This window comes from Schistocerca gregaria, chromosome 2, assembly GCF_023897955.1.
Source record: "Schistocerca gregaria isolate iqSchGreg1 chromosome 2, iqSchGreg1.2, whole genome shotgun sequence".
Classification (NCBI taxonomy): domain Eukaryota; kingdom Metazoa; phylum Arthropoda; class Insecta; order Orthoptera; family Acrididae; genus Schistocerca; species Schistocerca gregaria.
Window position 1 is genome coordinate 427122165 of NC_064921.1, and position 10470 is coordinate 427132634.

Genomic DNA, 10470 nt, shown 5'->3' on the forward strand with positions numbered 1-10470 from the left:
ATCATAGCATCAGTTTGGATTGTGTCTGTGACGTCATAAGACCTTATAACGAGCACACGGAGTGGACAAGACACGAGTTTACAACACGTTTGACAGCAGCTATATCATTTGTGCAGAAACGTTAGTCATCAGCAGGGCCGTGCAGGCTTCAATCTTTTCAGAGGCAAACATTTCAAGGTCCTTCCGTGAATGCTGCCATTTTTGTAAATTCGTTAGCAACATGAGACTAACAAATCATCATGAATACTGAAACTAAAGTAAGTGGATTACTGTGATTAAACATTCTCCAGTTCATGTGTTACTCACCACCAGCACCACATGAACATTCACAATCTTGCATTCAATTTGGGATGCAGAAGCTGCTACCCTACACTAGAAGAAATTGGTGCAGGCATTGGCGTGAGCGCAGTAACATTTGAACTTTTACGCTTAAAGAATGGAGGAAGGTACTGTAGACGTGTAGCACACACTACTGGAAGGCTTAGAGTTAGTCGGGAAAACCCCTTCTGCCAGAAAACTTCAGCGCTCACTGGTGATGTCGACTCTTGAGCAACGATAATATACCACTCTACAAGTTTAGAGCGTCCCGATGAAGACCTCGCGACAGTATCCAGGCGATATTGCTGCACTTCTCAACAAATTGAGCGCATTTCCACTGAGCAAGTCGGGGATAGAGGTCATGCCTTCGATCTTTTTTGATCAGTTTCTGTGAACGTTGAGATGTTGGACAGATGAGCAGTTATGAATCACCGGTGTTTCCTAACTTCTCTGATGTCAAGCGAAATCCGCTAAATAAGTAAAAGCAGACGCTGTGAGGCAATAATGGACGGGTACATGGAATTAATAGAAATCAAATTATCGTTGCAAATCTTGCTGTATATCTTCTTCTTTGGCTACTGCCTTTGACCCACATCGTGCACAGGATCCGCAGGGTTAAGTACGGATTTGGCATGGTTAAATTTAAGGTGTGGCCGAATGCCCTTCCTGCCGCCACCCCATACCCCTGGGACGAAATCAATTTACCCCAGCTGTCTGCGTCTAGTGTAAATCATGAAATAGTGCAAATGTGTTTCAAATGCCTGCGAGTAGGGTAACTAAGGCGAGACGTGGGGACCAGCCCGGCAGTCACCCAGTGGGATGTGGAAAACTGCCTAAAAACCACATCCAAAGTGGTCGGCACACGGGTACTCGTCGTTAATCCGCCATGCGGATTCGAACCGGGGCTGGCGAACCTACCCGATTCCAGGAAGCAGCGCATTAGCGCTCTCGGCTAACCTGGAGGGTATAAATCTTCCTATATGCACCTGCACTCAAATTTACCTTTAGAGTCCGACTAAATCAGTCTTCCCCATTTATTTTTCATGTTGCATCCTCCATGTAGAAACATTACTTGTGGAAAAGCTTATGGCGTCTTCCTAAACTGGTTCCCATAAAACAAGGGAAAGCGTGTCACATCTCTATTATCCAAAATCTTGTGTCAAACGTGATGAAAATCAGCCGTAACGCAGTATACATTGCATAACGTAAGTGAAACTTGTATAAACAGATCTAAGAAATTATTTATGTTCCTAAATAGAGTGCATATGGAAAACTTACAGATGAACGACTCAAATTAGTGTAATAATAGTAATGTCATCATCAAAGGGAACAAAGACGGATGGTTTGGGTATGAAGTCCCATTTACGACGATGTTAGAAATGGTGAAGCACAGCACTGAAGTGCAGAAAGGTGGGAAATAAAATCGGGCGAAACCATTTCAAATTAAACATCTCTATATTTGTGTTAAGCTATTTAGGGAAACCAATGAAAACTGAAATATCTGATGAGGACGAACACTTGAACCTTACATTCCCCGCATACGAGTGCAACGGCTTCCCATTGCCACAACTCAATAGGTCTCAATACGGAACTCAGCAAGATTATAGGAAATACAAAGTTGTATGGTGCTGTTAATGATGGCGTCACACCTACATCTACTTCTGTACTCTAAAAGCCAATGTCAGGCGCATGTCAGAGGGTACGTCCCACTGTACCAGTAATTGGGATGTCTTACCGATCCATTCACGTATGGAGCGCGGGAAGAAAGAAAGCCTCTGTATGTGCAGTAATAATCCTATCCTCACGATCCCTATGTAAGGGGGTTGTAATATATTCCCAGTCATCATTTGATGCAGGTTCTTGAAACTTTATTAATAGATTTTCTCACGGTAGTTTACGTCAGTCTTCAAGTGTTTGCCAGTTCAGTGCCTTCAGTACATCTGTGACACACTCGCACAGATGAAACAAACCAGAGACAATTCGTGCTCCCCTTCTCTGTATACGTACAATACACCCTGTTTGTCCTATTTGGTACGTCTCACACACTTGAGCCTTATTCTAGGACCAGTGGCAGAAGTGTTTTGTAATCAATCTCCTTCGTAGACTGATTGTACTTCCCCAGTACTCTACAAATAATCCGAAGTCTATCACCTGCTTTACTCACAAATGAGCCTATGTGATTATTCCATTTCATATTCCTACAAAACGTTACATCAAAGTATTCGTATGAATTCGAAGATACCAACAGTGTCTCATTGATGTTATAGTCATAGGATACTATGTTTTTATGTTTTGAGAAGTGTACAGTTTTACAGTTCTGAACATTTAAAGCAAGTTGATAATCTTTGCACCACTCTGAAATCTTATCAAGGTCTGACTGAATATTTATGCAGCTTCTTTCAGATAGAACTTCATTATAGATAACTGCATCGTCTGCGAAAAGTCTGAGGTTACTATTAATATTGTCTGCAAGGCTGTCTACATACAACATGAACAGCAACGACCCCAACACACTTCCCTGGGACATACCTGAAGTTACCTCTACATCTCACGATGACTCTCTATCCAAGATAATTTGCTGCATCCTCCCTACCAAAAAGTCCTCAGTCTGGTCACAAATTTCACTTAATACCTCATATGATCGTACTTCTGACGATAAACGTAGTTGTAGTACTGAGTCAATTGCTTTTCGGAAATCAAGAAATACAGCATCTACCCGACTGCCTTGATCCAAAGCTTTCAGTACGTCATGTGTGAAAAGCGCGAGCTAAGTTGCAGATCATCGTTGTTTCGGAACCCATGCCACTTGGCATAGACGAAGTCATTCTTTTAAAGATATCATTATCATTATGTTTGAGTTCAGAATCTTTTCTCTAAGATTCTGTAAGCAATCTGTCAAGGATATTGGACAGCAGTTTTGTGGATTACTTCTGCTAACCTTCTTGTAGGCGGTTGTGACTTGCGCTTTTTTCCAAGAACTGAGTATGTTTTCGATGGATTATAGTTAGAATAGGGGCTAACGCATTGTCATATTCAGTAAGGAATATGATAGGGGTTCCATTGGGCCCAGGAGCCTTGTTCAATTTTAGCGATTTCAGCTGTTTGTCAATACTACTCATACTAATACTTACTTCATTCATCTTTTTAAATGGTACGAGGATTAAATTGTGGCAATTCTCCTGGGTCCATCTTTGAAATGGAGTTAAGCATTTCAGCTTTTGCTTTTCTGCAATCATTTTCATTTCCTGCCTCATTCACTGGGGACTGGACACTAACTCTGGTGCCACTAACAGCCTTTACGTACAACATACGACCAAAATTTCTTCGGGTTTTGTAAAAGATCATTTGACAATATTATGCAACGGTAGTCACTGAAGGCATCGCGCTTTGCCTTTTTGTCAGCGAAATGCGTTTCATGCTGAAAGTTTGAAGTTCCTCAATGACATAAGACAGTACTGACTTTTTTTATCAAGTTTATTGAACATACATAGGTCTATCTTTCTTCTTGTTTTTACTGTCGTTTGTACTTTGGTAATCATTGTTGCCACAACGACGTCGTGGTCACTGACATCCTCGAAGCGAACATGTCTATTTGTTGCCATTAAATCCAATATATTCTCAACATGAGTGGGGTTCCTAACTGTCTGTTCTAGGTAGTTTTCAGAGAAGGCATTTAGTAACGTTTCACCCGTATCTCTTATCACGTCCATCACTAACAGAACTATAATTTTGCCAGTTAATTGTTGGATAATTTAACTCTCCACCGACGATTACGGTATGATTGGGAACTTACGTACAACCGAACTGACGTTTTTTCTTAAGTTTTCGGCCGCATCAGGAGATGATTCCGGTGGGGGACAGAAGGATCCATTTATCCTCACCCTGATACTGAGTCTTTCCCAAAAAATCTCATAAGTACCTTCAGTTTCTGTCTCAGTGCATTTCAATTTCTTGTCTACTGCGACAAATACACCACCTCCATTACTGACGCCTTCTTCTGAATAAAACGGTCATACTGCGAATGTGGCATGTGTTATGGTATTATATCACAGGACCCTTTACGTGATTCTCTTCACTCTGATCTGCCCCACTAGTTAAAAAAACAAAGCCTAGTTAAAATAAGCTGAAAATCACATTCTGACTGCTTTTCTGAGTAATTTTGCATACTCTTTCTCAACTATTGAACTCCTAACGGATGGCACGTGCAACACACACATACACTGACATGTCTATATATGCCACTGACGCCTGAGCCTCCTCTTTTTATTAAATGAGATGCTTCAGTAACACTAAAATATCTACTACTTACTGTGTAATCCCATGCAACACTGAAGGTAGGTGTTGACAGATGTGAATATTACCGAATTATCAGTTTAATAAGTAATGGTTGCAAAATAGAGACACAAATTATTTGAGGGTGGATGGAAAGACTGGTAGAAGCCGACATCGGGGAACATCAGTTCAGAATCTGGAGAAATATACGGACACGCGATGCAATACTGACCCTCTGATTTACCTTAGAGTGACGAAAGGCAAACTTATGTTTATCGTAACCTACTTACAGATGTAGGCAGCCACAAAACGCGCGTTCGTTCTGTGTTGCTTCGTTCTTTCCCCAGTCCAGACGAATGCACACACTCATTACAAAAGAAAGTAAAACTATATGGTTGGTAAAAGTGGACTGTGTATTTAAAACTACATTATGAGTAACAGACGCGTCCGAACGGCTTGGTGGGCAAGGCCAGCTTCCTCTTCTTGTGCCCTTGTCCTGCCGGTCGCACTATCGTGTGTAAGGCCAGTTACAAATCCTTATCTGCAGCGACTTCGGGTAGCTGCTCTGGCTTCGCGAGGGCATCTTGCGTGATTACACCACAGTAGGTTCAAAGGAAAATTTTAGAATTGTTGAATGGAGTCTCTGTTTGAAATTCTCAAGGCGGCAGGCAAAAAATAGAGGGAGCGAAATGTTATCTACAACTTCTATATAAAACATACTGCAGTTGTAAGACCCTGGGAAATGTAAGAGAAGCTTGATTTAGAAGAGAGAGAGACAGGTTTGTAGTCTATCCTTGATCTATTACAACAGTGTAACTGAAGGTAATAATGCCATGCATTCAGATAATTGTCTCTAACGTCCTGTACAGACAAGAAAATTGTCAAATTTTAATGAATTCGGCCCAAATACATCCCTTATAGATTCTTTTTAAAATAATTGGCTATATTTACCATTTTCTCAGATACAATTTTTGTATAGGAAAGGGAGAACCGGTGTTTGTAAGGCCGGTATTACACTATCAAATTTCTTTGTCAAAGATTTGATCAGAGATGTGATCAAATATTCTGTCAAATATATTTGACAAGGATCTTTGACGTAGCGTTATAAGGGGTATTACACTGTCGTCATATTTTTCGTCAAAGTTCACGATGGCTGACAACAACAATTTGTTAAAAGCAGCAGCTGCATGTACCACAATTGCACTGTGTGCACATGTGGGAGAGAAGCGGAGGAAAAAAAGGAAACATACCTGGGTGAAGCCGTGGGTTTTGCGACGACACGATAAAAGCATTCAACAGAACTTGTTAAGTGAGCTTGTAGTGGAGGACGTCAAGCCGTACATAAATTACTTAAGAATGGATGAGCATACATTTCTGTATATGCTCAGTGAAGTGTATCCTCAGTGCAATATTCACTTAAGAACTGCTACATCTGCAGAAGACAGGCTCACTGTAATACTCCGATTCCTTGCTACAGGAGAGGGTTAGGTTAGGTTAGAGTAGGTTAGGTTAGAGTAGGTTAGGTTAGGTCAGGTCTGGTCAGGTCAGGTCAGGTCAGGTCTCCAATCTTCTTAATCTAATTTTGTTTACAGGGTGCCTCGCGTTGTAAAGTGACTCATCACCTTCATACATCTCTATTAATTTTGTAGTTGTCGGCACACACCAATTGTATTTATCGGCAATGTTTATAAAAACACTACAGACAACAGAATTCTGCAGCGATGCTAGCACAGCACTCCATGTGGTAACATGTCACATTGCAGTGAACACAAGCGACTTCTTCGATCAAATCTACAGCGAGGCCCTAGATTTGATCAAATATTGGACGACTTTTGACAAAGTTCCCTACTACACCATCAAATATCTTCGACAAAGATTTTTGACAAAGATATTTGACAAAGAAATTTGATAGTGTAAAACCGGCCTAAGGAATGGTGAAGGTTAAAACGCCAGCTTCAAAGTCTCTCACATTTATGACACCCAATAATAATGAAAAAATGCGTCATTGTAACCAATAACAGAAGTGATACATTCAACAACTATAGAAACAACGGAAAATTTAAGCATACAATGAACTTCCAATTCAATTACTTTCAAATTCAACACAGCCAACTTCACGTGATATACATTGCCCTGATTGTTTTACAGATCCATTATCACTTGTCTCATGATGCCATGTTTTACATTGTGTGCACTGAATCGAATCCTTCTTTCTCCTTTTGTCTTCGAAGGAACTACTACAATCACCGCAGTATACATCCTTATTATAGGACATGGAGTGTGCTTTGACTGAGATTATCTTGCCAGAATTTGTAAGACCAGATGTTGATGCTGTTGATAAAACAGTATTAAACAGCTCTCTATTGAAAAATGTTGCTCTGGATTACGGACAAGTTCCTTAGTCGGCGTCTTTCCTTCATCCTTGATCGCCTGTCTAGAAATGTTGTTCGTGGAATGTTAAACGTCCTTGAAGTCTCCCCAACAGTAATTCGGACCTGACTTCTTCAATGGCTTTCCGTTGATCCTCAGTAGAGCACTTTACACAAAGATTTGGACATGGCTTACAGAGATCGTCACCTAGATGGGAAAAATACGCAAATGGTGTTGTTACCTGGCTGTCTTATTGAAGTTTTTATCAAATGTATTGGAAAATATTTAAAGATTCTAAAGTTTATTTATACGCTTTAATACACGAAAGAATGTAGTTTAATCACATAGTAATCGAAACATTAAAAGAGAATGACATTAGAAATTTATCTGTACCTCCTTTAACTGGCGGAAGATATTTAGTGCCAATAGAAAGCAAACTTTTAGCACGCGACCTCACTCTGAAAGCTGTAGAGCTCACACTGAGGTTTCCTGTTGCCGCAAGGACGCTCCATGCAAGTAGTGGAAGATCACCACTTTTTCATTGTCACTTACTCGGTGCTCGACCATCGAAACATTTCCAAACTAGCCATTAAACTGCGCATGGCGTTAAAACCTGCACAGCATTATTACCTTCAGTTAACCTATGTACACTGGGCGAAATGTCAGACCAAAGGAGCAATTTGGTAACGGAGTTCAAGTTACAGGGAAAGAAATAAAAACTTTGAGGTTTGCTGAAGATATAGTTATCCTGTCAGATACTGCAAAGGGCTTGGCAGACCATCTCAAGGAACTGGATGGTGTTTTGAAACGAGGTTATAAGATGCATATCAACATAAGTAAACCAAGCATAACAGAATGTGGTCTAAATAAATCTGGCAATGCTAGGAATTTAGCTCCATTCAGTAATTCAAAACTACCTTCCAAAGCTGTGCGTTCAATTAATGTCTCAACAATCAGAAATTTCAGAGAAAATCTTCAGCAGTTAGATTGGGATGAGGTATACAAGGAATCTGATGCTAATTTAAAATATAATTTATTTCATGATACACTTGTAAGAGAATTTGACAACAAGAAAGAGTAATGACCCAGAAACAGCCAAATATTATAAAAACTACTGTGCTACATTAAGAAAGGTTATTAAAAAGTCCAGAACCATGTGTATCGTGTCTAAGATTAATACCTCTGATAACAAAATCAAAAAAATTTCTAATATTATTACAAGGGAGACAGGGCAACCAAGAGCACAGGATGATGGCATCACCATCAAAGCGATTAGCAACTTGATAAACAACAAGCCGGAAACCGAAAACATTTTGAATAATCATTTTTTAAGTGTTGTAGAGAAAATAGGATCTAAATGTTCATTAGAAGAAGCAAGGCAGTTAATGGAAGAGGCCATACCCACACCATTTGATACAATTGAAATTCCACCCACCTCTCCTTCTGAAATTAGGAAGATAATAAACTCTCAAGAGTAAAAGCTCACATGCAATTGATGGCATCTCCAGCAGGATAATATATGCTTGTTCCCAGGAAATAAGTAGGATTCTTAGCCACATACGTAATAGCTCTCTCAAGCAGGGTATTTTTCCAGGTAGACTGAAGTATGCCATTGTTAAACCACTGCATAAAAAGTGGGATACGTCTGATGTCAACAACTAACGCCCAATCTTTCTTCAGACTGCATTTTCCAACATTCTTGAAAAATTAATGTATTGCAGAGTAGCTTCACACTTTTGTAAAAATAAAGTTTTAACAAAGAGTCAGTTTGCTTTCCAAAAGGGTTTTTAAACGGAAAATGCTATATATACTTTTACTTTTACTAAATATTAATGCTCTGAGTAACCGGAAGTCACCCGCTGGGATTTTTTGTGTGATTGTGTAAATCATGAAATACTTCTAGATAAGCTCATACTATGGTATGAATGGGACAGTGCTCAAATAGTTTAGATCATACCTAACTGGAAGACTGCAGAAAGTTGAAATAAGCAGTACACATAATATGCAAAAAACTAGTGATTTCTCAAACTGGGCAACAATCAAGAATGGGGTGCCGCAGGTTCCGTCTTGCGTCCTCCGCTGTTCTTAATATACAGGGTGATTCAAAAAGAATACCACAACTTTTCTTTTTCACTCAAAAACAAGTTGAGAGATGTTCAATATGGCCCCCTCCAGACACTCGAGCAATATCAACCCCAAGGCGTGGCAGGCAGCGAAAGGCGTCCCCGGAAGCTGACCAGAAAGCCTCCCCGGTGCGTCTGACAAACCGGTTTCAGGCACTGTCTCTGGCTGAGCCAGATGCAGCTGCCTGCCCTGTTTCAGAGGATCATTCTCAGCCTTCAAGGTCCGGGCAATCGCAGAGGTTGGGCTTACTGGTAGTTGGGAGCTCCAATGTTAGGCGCGTAATGGGGCCCCTTAGGGATATGGCGGCTAAGGAGGGGAAGAAATCCAGTGTGCACTCCGTGTGCATTCCGGGAGGAGTCATTCCTGATGTCGAAAGGGTCCTTCCGGATGCCATGAAGAGCACAGGGTGCAGCCAGCTGCAGGTGGTGGCACATGTCGGCACTAATGACGTGTGTCGCTTTGGATCTGAGGAAATTCTCTCTGGATTCCAGCGGCTATCTGATTTGGTGAAGGCTGCCGGTCTTGCTTACGAGATGAAGGCAGAGCTCACCATCTGCAGCATCGTTGACAGAACCGACTGCGGACCTTTGGTGCAGAGCCGGGTGGAGGGTCTGAATCAGAGGCTCAGACGGTTTTGCGACCGTATTGGCTGCAGATTCCTTGACTTGCGCCATAGGGTGGTGGGGTTTCGGGTTCCGCTGAATAGGTCAGGAGTTCACTACACTCAGCTGGCGGCTACACGGGTAGCGGAGGCTGTGTGGCGTGGACTGGGCGGTTTTTTAGGTTAGAAGGCCTCGGGAAAGTGCGGGATGGGCTGCAATGTCAAAGGGTGCTTGGCAATTACAGGACGTGCTTGGATCAAGGAACAGTCGGAATTATAGTTGTAAATTGTTGTAGTTGCGCTGGAAAAGTCCCTGAGCTTCAAGCGCTAATAGAAAGCACAGAAGCTGATATCGTTATAGGTACAGAAAGCTGGCTAAAGCCTGAAATAAGTTCTGCAGAAATTTTTACGAAGTCTCAGACGGTGTTCAGGGAAGATAGATTAGGCAGAATTGGTGGTGGAGTGTTGGTGTCTGTCAGTAGTGGTTTATCTTGTAGTGAAGTCGAAGTAGATACTCTGTGCGAATTGGTGTGGGTGGAGGTTATACTTAACAGCCGAATTAAGTTAATAATTGGCTCCTTCTACCGACCCCCAGACTCCGATGATACAGTTGCGGAACAGTTCAGAGAAAGTTTGAGTCTCGTAACAAATAAATACCCCACTCATACGGTTATAGTTGGTGGGGACTTCAACCTACCCTCGGTATGTTGGCAAAAATACTTGTTCAAAACCGGTGGTAGGCACAAAACGTCTTCCGAGATTGTCCTAAATGCATTCTCCGAAAA